An 8,439-nucleotide genomic window follows, 5' to 3' on the forward strand; every position below is an offset into this window, starting at 1 on the left:
CCCAGGCAGTTGGAACTGCAGGGAGGTCTCCCCTCAGTCTCCTCTTCTCCCAAAATGACCAGTTACATATATTTATCTCCATGGTTTCTAATGGATATGGCTTTCCTGTGCTTTTCCCACCCTCACCCTGGGCTGGCACAAGGGACTCCCTGTGACCAGGGGGCAGCTCCCAGAGCTCTGTGGGATGAAATGTGCTGGAATAAACCACATCATTCCATCAGCAGGTGCAAGACACAGGCCTTGGAAGGAAGGATCTGTATCCTGCAGACAGGGCATTGACAGATCTGAGGCAGTTTCCAAGTGCTGGAGTGACAAACACAACACCAGCAGCTGACTCACAATTCCTGGGAACAGACTGGGATCTGTGAGTGGGGAGGGATGGGAGGGGATTTGAAGAAAAGGGAAAGAAAAGAGTATATTACAGCAATCTCACTTGCACTTTATGACACACAAATACAAATTTATATCTCTGAGTAACAGATGGGACCATCATATTCTGGAAATAGCTGTTATTTATTGGAGAGAAGGGAGGAAAAAGAGGCAAAAAGCAGTAGATCACAATGGATAACAAAAAGGAAAACCAGGGTCAAAGCCATCACTAAGATCATTTGGTGAGACAGGTGACTCCAGGCACACCAGATCCATGTTCAAGATATTGAGGAACTCCAGAGACCTCGCTTTATTAAGCCTAAGGGCTGCTTTCAAGGATCCAATCTCCCTGGGATGCAGGCAAAATCATTTCCCCACCACACACAGAAGCTATTTCCAGGAGCTGGCTAGAACAGTCTGAAGCAATCTTCTTACAAGTTTCTCACAATCTCACAAGCTTCTCACAAGCTTCTCCCTGCTCTTTTATGGTGGCCCAAACCATCACAAAGCACCATCAAGCCCAGGCAGCCACAAGAGAGCAAAGAACACCCTCAGAAAAGGGACATGGAGAGAAGAGCACCCAGCACGGAATCCCAGATTGGTTTGGGTTGGAAGGGACCTTAAAGACCATCCAGTCCCACCCCCTGCCGTGGGCAGGGACACCTTCCACTAGCTCAGGTTGCTCCAACCTGGCCTTGGACACTTCTAGGGATGGGGCAGCCACAGCTTCTCTGCCCAACCTGTGCCAGGGCCCCACCAACACAACCAGGTACAAAATCCAATCAGAGAGAGAAGGGATGCCCAGCAGAGCAGAGCAGCTTCTCCCCCAGCACAGCATCCTGGCACAGCAGGTTGATTCCAAAACAACCCAACTAGATCTGCATGGCTTAAGTTCACCTTCCTGGTGAGACCCTTTGGCATCAGCAATCTGGGTTCAACTCATTCCTAGGGCCCTCTATCTCCATCACTGGTCACTCCAGCAGCTGCAGACAAAATGCTCCACAGGCTTCTCCCTCCAGGCCTGTTGGGGCATCTTCCCCTCTCCAGACCAGACTGGACCCCTTCAGAGCAGACCAGCACCAGGTGAGCAGGGCTGGCTGCTCCACTCCCAGCCATAAACCTGGCAGTCACCTGCTGAGGCTCCAGGACAAGAGGGGACTCCCTCTTGGGCACACCTGTGGATGCTCTGTGGGAGGAGGGAATTATCCCAGCCCCTCCTCACACTGACAGCAATGAGGTTGAGAAGCCCCACTAAAAGCTCTGCCCAGCAATCCATCTGCTCTGAGGTAGCACAGGAATCTAAAAGCTGATGAAGTATCTTAAGAGGGGTCTGAATTAGCAGCCTCTCAGTGCCACAGAACATAAACCACAGCAGGACTCGACATTACAAATGGGATACTGTCCCAGTAACTTCACAGATCAATTCAGGGCCTGTCACCATTCAAAAGACAAAAAAGGGCCCTGGTCCACACACCCAATGATGTGTTGATTCAGCAAAGCTCTGCACTTGGTGGGGGTTGTGAAACTCCCAAACTATTCCCAAACAGGCTCAGGGCCTGTGGGGTAGCTCAGGAGCTCACAGGAGCCCCAGTGAGCAAGGCCAAGGGTAAAGGCAATCCTGCAGATTTACAGTGGTCAGCCCTGGTCCCCTCGGGGTGATGAGAGGAGCAACTGTGTGCAGCTTTATTTTTAGAAGGCAGACTGCAATTGAAGCAAGAATGAACTGCCTGGCTTTCCCCTCTGAGCTGCAGGACATCACTCTGGCAGGACACAGCCTGCCTGCAAGGCCCTCAGAGACAATGTCAGGGCAGCTCCTTGCCCAGAGAAGTTGTAGATACCCCGTCACTGGAAAGCTTCAGGGTCAGGTTGGATGGGACTTTGAGAAACCACTGGAAATAGATGATCTTTAAAAGCCCCTTCCAACCCAAACTGTTCCATGACTCTGACCCCGCACTGTCTCTACTCTGAAGCTCAACTCAAGCATGAGAAAATCAGAACAAATCATAACATCTTCTTCAGCACAGGCAGTTGAAGAAATTCCCAAACCCTTCCATCCTCAGCAGCAGAACATCACCCCCCTCATTTGTGCTCAGGCACGGATTTGTGGGGCCAAACTGCCAGCTATTCACCCCCAGGTAGTCACTCCCACCAGCCACTGCCCAAACCCCACCTCAGACACCCCTTTGGTTTGACTGGCATGGCTGCTTTTATCCCCCAGTGTAAAACTGAACTTGGGTATCACAGGCCATTCCCACCCTCCTCACAACCCCTCTGCTTCCAGGACACACCAAAGAGATGTCAAACTTCAGTGCCAGCACAGGACCACACAGGCAAAGGTGGGGAAACAGGAATTTCTTAAATCCATCTTGTCCCAAGAGAAACTGTGACTGGAGTCACCCCCACAGTGGGACAGGGAACTGGGGCAGAACCACAGCAGCAAGTATGGAATCAGGCAAAGAAGAGAACCCACAAAAACGCAAGCCAACAGTTTCTAAACCCCATTAAAAGGTCATAAATAATATTTTGCACGTATATTTTCAGGAGGAATCTGTTATTTCCAGGCCGTGCCTCCATCACAAGCTGTTCGTGTTTGTGGTTGCTTTTAACGCGTGTTCTTGTTTTCCTTTCTGCAAACATTTCCTGCCTCTATAGATTAGTTGGAAAAGGGGGGGAAAAGCTGCCACTTGGCAAGAAAAGAAATGAAGAAATACCACAGTGTAGTGCAGACATGAACACAAAGCTGGGCACTCCAGTTTGGGGTTGAGTTTTGGGGGGGTGGCAGTGAGCCCCATGCAGGGGGCACCTGCTCCCCAGAGCCCTGGGAGCCAGGGAATGGGAGAGGGCAGGGAACCAAACTGCTGGCTCAGGCTATAAAACCTGCAGAGGTGGATGGGGCCAGCCAAGGAGCTCCCTCCTCCCTCCCTCCTTCCCACTCCTGAGGGGAAGGGAGGAAAACACGGGTGTTGTTTGTAAGCCACGGCCCCAGGCAGAGCTTCGTGTCACTGAGGCCCAAAAGTTGGACATCAGTGGACATAAAAAGGTGCTGTAAAAAGGGGCTGTGCCCTCAGAGAGGGCACTGCTCAGAGGGGTCCTCAGAGTGCTTCCCAGTTTCCCTACAGGGGCCCTTTGATCTGTATGATCCTTCCCTGGGCTACTCCTGTGTGTGCTCATCAAGCTATTCTTTAATGACCAACAGTTCAGACAAGGGATGACATTGCCCAAAACAGGCTTTCCCAAAAAAAAGAGAATGTGACTGTGATGTCAACGTGGCTGCAGGGAGAGAAGCTCTGAGTTCACAGGTACATCTTCAGCAAGTGTGTACAAGCTTCACCCCCCCTAATTGCATTTTACTGAGCTGTGAACTTACTTTTCAAGGTCAAGAAATCTATTTTACAGGGGCTTGCTCAGTGCATTTCATTTCTCTGACACCCCTGGGTCTGGCTGTGCTCAGACATTTTCCTCACTCTGTGCCCAGCCCAATTTGTGGCTGGTTTTTGGGTGTGCTCTCAGACACGCAGGGCACCCCAGAGAGTACTTGTGCTCTTCAGACTCCTTCCCATCTGCCTGCACTTGGCAGACAGGTCATGGAGGTGACACACCGTGATGTGCAACATCCAAGGCTACGAACAGAGGAGCTCATTTGGCCACCAGAGAGAAATGTTCTCCCTGCAGTGCCTTTATTCTTGTGCACATCTGCACCCTGCCAGCAAACACACCATCCACGCACCCAAGGTGGGTCAGTAATCCATGTTTTGTTGTCATGAACACAACAGACACCTCTGGGACAAAAGCCTGGAATTGCTCCAGTGGGACCCAGTCTCTGCATGGTGAAGGCAGCGCTTTGTGTAGGTTTAAGCACTTTGCTACCAAACCCAACCCAAGTGCTGAAGGAAAGCTTGAGCTGAGCTGCTTTGCCATCAGGGCCTCGAGGAAGGAGAGCTGGAGCTTGGTCTCCACCACCAGTGCACATCTGTGACTGGTTATGCTGTTCAGCACTGGGAACAGCCCCTAAGAGGCCCCAGATCTGTGACTGTGAGAGTCTGTGTTTCTACAGAGAGCTCCTGATGACAGGCACTGAGTGCTTTAAAGACATAATTAAAGCTCAGAGCACTCCTGAGAGGGAGCTAAATATAGAACTTGGGTTTTAAGGTACCTGAGGCAGGAGGACTGTCCTTGTTCTTTTTGTAGAACACTGGGTACAACAGAGCCCGTGGAACAACAGGGTCCTGATCCCTCTGTAGTTGGTGCTCCAGGAGAACTCAAGAGATAACACACCTGGCTCAAACACAGCAAATAGTTTGTCCAGTGTGTCTTAGCCAGGAAGGATCAGTGCTCACAGACAGAATCTGAGCTCTTGGGAAATCAGAGAACTCCTGAACAACCTTCCTTGGCAGGGTGGTTCCCTCCAGAGGCCTCCCCTCCTGAGTGGCCACACCAAGTGACAGGTGACACCTGAGCCCCGATTTCAGGGCTGTTCTTTGACACCTCACTCTGAGCCAGTCCTAGATGGTGTTGGGACCAGGTCAATCCAGAGGCCTCAGCCACTACAACACTTGACAAGATCCCGTTTTCAGCAAAAGAGGAGTGTCTGGAGCCTCTTTTTGAGAGCATTGCACTCAATTAACGTGATGACAAGAAGCCCCAGGGGTGGCTCAAGCACTGAGGTTGGTGGTGTCTCCCTGGCTCAGCCTCCATCAGCCTCCTGCCCTGCAGAAGAGATTCCCATGAATCCCAGGGATGTGCCAGCAGCACCAGGACAGTGCACACTTGCCCCTTCATTTCCCACCTGATTTCCACCCCTTAAAGTCCCAGCACAATCTCCCTTTCACATCACATCCCTTGAACACTTCAGTCCTTGCCCCCCAAAACCTCCTCCTGTCTTGTCTCTCCTCCTAAGACTTCTGCCCAGATTCCCACAAAGACCAATTAATTCCCCCCTAAAACCTGTGCTAATGAGTAACCCTGCAGCTCCCAGCCCACAGGCAGGGACTGTTCTTTTCGTGTTGATTCTTCAGTTTTAAAAAAAGAACACAACTGAAAGCCTTGCAATGGCTTGTTCTAGACATACAGAGAGAGAGACAAGTTGTTAGGGCCATTTTTTAATTAATCCCCAAACTGATCACCTTAAACAATTTGGGAAACACCGTGTTATATCTGCCTCTCACTCTTCCAGCTCCCTAAGGAATGCAATTAGCACCCACCTGGCAAAGCTGGCCCTCTTTGCCCTCCAGCAATTTAAAGGACTTAAGGGGGGGAAAAAAGCGTCATTGTAAAATACCCAGGGTCACCAAGCTCATTTAGCAGCTCCCTGCCTTTCCAGGTCAAGTTTAGCAGGGAATCAGCTGCTCCCTGGAAAATGCAGCTGCACTGGACATGGAGCTGCCAAATCCTGAGCCCCAGCCCCTCCCTGCTCAAGCAGGTCCAGAGATGCTGTGGGAAAGATAAACAGCCCTAAAAATATGCTGTGTCAGCAGAAAAGGGTGCTGCTCCCAATCCCCAGAACAGCCACAAACCACTCAGCACAGAACGAAACCCAGACCCGCTGGGAGCTTGGGAGGGGACAGAAAGGGGAGCTGAGGACCCACACTGGGGACACCTTCCTGTGGCAGGACAGGGTCACACCTCCCCTGACTCACACAGGGGCTGAAGGGGATTGCTTCTTCCCCCCCACACACTCTTTCCCAAAGACATCCTTCCAGGATCTGCCACTTTTTTTCTTCCTGCTTGCCACAACAAATCCTTCCACAGCCCCTGAGGCTGCAGAGACTGGGCTGTCCTTGGGGAAATGATTCCTGAGCAAAGCACGGCTCCTGCTTCAGATGGGGGTCCAGAGGAAAGCCAAAAGCATTACATCCATTTCCCCATGTTTACTTATTAAGGATGTACCACCTTTTGACAACACCTGAGAGCAACCTGGATCTGTAATTCAAAGGGAATAAGACATGTAGAGCAGGAAATGAGGGAAGGCAGGCAGAGCAGTGAGCTGCTGCCCCAACTCATCTTTTGGGCTTGAATTTGGGGTTTACAGCACACACCTTCAAAGAGGAATGTGACTGAAGGATTGCAACTCGCTCTTCAGTGCTGCTTTTCCAGTGTAAAGGTTTCCATCACCCCAGAAATTCACATCTCTGCTTCCACTTCAGCACCAGGCACTGCTTTGCTAACCCTGCTCATGGCCCTTCTTGCATCTCCACAGCCCCCCACCCACCCTGTGCACCAACCAGCCCTTCCTTCTCCTGCCTTCCCCTCCTCCTACACTTTCTGTATCATCATCCACCACTTGTATCTCAGACTTCTCTCCCCTACACGTGCTCAAGGTCCTCAGAAACATCCCCCAGTGACACCAGAGGCTCAAGTGCCTTCTTTCTAGCAGAGAGGGAATATTGGTGTTCCTGGCTATTAAAGCATCTAATGGCAGCATTCATCCCTCTTTTCCTCAAAGCTGCTCCTTCTCACTTCAGCCTGCCCCAGGATTTTACCAGCAGATAACCCTTTAATTCCACACAGCCAGGGTGAGTGTAATGTCACTGCTCTGGGTAAGCTCCTGCTCAGTTTTCAAATTACTGACGGAAACAATTTACCATCAGAAATCCAGACTCCAAACTGGCAAACTGAACGTGTTCAGGGGCTGGTGGTGATTTAGCATCAACCCATAATTCAGGTGGGCACTGGGGCTTGAAACAAACACTGCAGGACTCTTTACATCTGCAATTTGGAGCTGAACTTTGTGAGAGGCTTCCCTGGAGGAAAGGCAGGAGGAACCGGTGACCCTGATGCACCGCAGGCACCTCGCTGTGCTCTGTGTGAGCTTAAGTGCAAGCCATTAGATTAATTTGCATGAGTAAAAAGTAAGTTACATCCTCACAACCCTCCCTGGGATCCCCGGGGTGGAAGGGCAGCAGCCTGAGACCTGTGTGACAGCACCTGCAGGCTGCTGATGGTTTGGGAGCAGCTTGACTCCCTGGGAGCCCTTCCCCTGCTTTCACTGAGCCCTAAGACAGATCCTTTTTATCTCAGACCAGCCAGTTTGCTGTGGGTCACCACCTTCTGGAGGTGAACGCTCCCAGCACCTCATCTGAGACACAGCACAAGTTCTCCCTGTGACAAATCACCCCCATTACCTCCTTGTATCTGTCATCACTTCTTGGAAGAACAAATCTAATTTCAGTCCCAGGCAGATAAGCAGCAGTTTGAAGCAGGCTTGTTTCCTCCATTCGTGCAGGGGGAAGGACAGGGGGGGATTAGGACACACAAAAATACAGCCACGAAGAAGTAATAAATACGTATTTGTGCTGCTCAAGGTTTCAGCTCCAAAACTGGGGCTGGCAAGAGCTTGAGGTATTAGAAATTACCATGCTAAAAAAAGAAAAAAACAACAAAACATCCTTTTTAAAGGTCAGATTCCAAGAGGATCCATTTAGAAGGACAGTATCACATCCTCTAGGCCGAATAATTTGTCATATTTTCAATACATGCACAGTTGTAAGGAATGTGCTGCTCATTTCAACTAGACCAGCCTCAAAAATCAATTGTTCCTACACCAAGACTTTTTGAAGGGAGAAATAGCTCATGTGGTACACCCCACACCCCCCAAAATCCTGATGCCAGCACAGGCAGAGCCCCTGCCAAGCCAAGGAAAGACCCCCAGTGTCAGCCCCACTCCTCGGCCTGGGAGGTGAGTGGACACCAGAAGGTATTTTGCACAAATTAAGGCTAAATGGACATTTTTGGCCATGCTTTGATGTCCCAGCACAGCTGTTCTTCTGCTCCAGTGTAACCCAGAGCAGAGATAAAAACCTCAGAATCTGGCAGAAAAAAAGGACAATATATGTTTACTAATTTTTCGAAAGGTCCCAGGGCAAATTCTCCAATTTTGCACAGATTAATTAGAGTAATTAGTTAAGTCATTAACTGGAAGGTCTGTGAAGCACCGTGTTATTTTATTGTTCATTTGTACTCAATGAGATCTTGATACATGACCAGGTTTCCTGAACACTACCCAGGTACAAATAACTAATGACAACAGCAATAAATTAAATATATTTAAGGTGACTTCGAGGCTCTGGGAAG

The sequence above is a fragment of the Empidonax traillii genome, unplaced genomic scaffold (genome assembly GCF_003031625.1).
Source record: "Empidonax traillii isolate 1590-97213 ecotype Southwest subspecies unplaced genomic scaffold, ASM303162v1 scaffold1610:size235594, whole genome shotgun sequence".
NCBI classification, from domain to species: domain Eukaryota; kingdom Metazoa; phylum Chordata; class Aves; order Passeriformes; family Tyrannidae; genus Empidonax; species Empidonax traillii.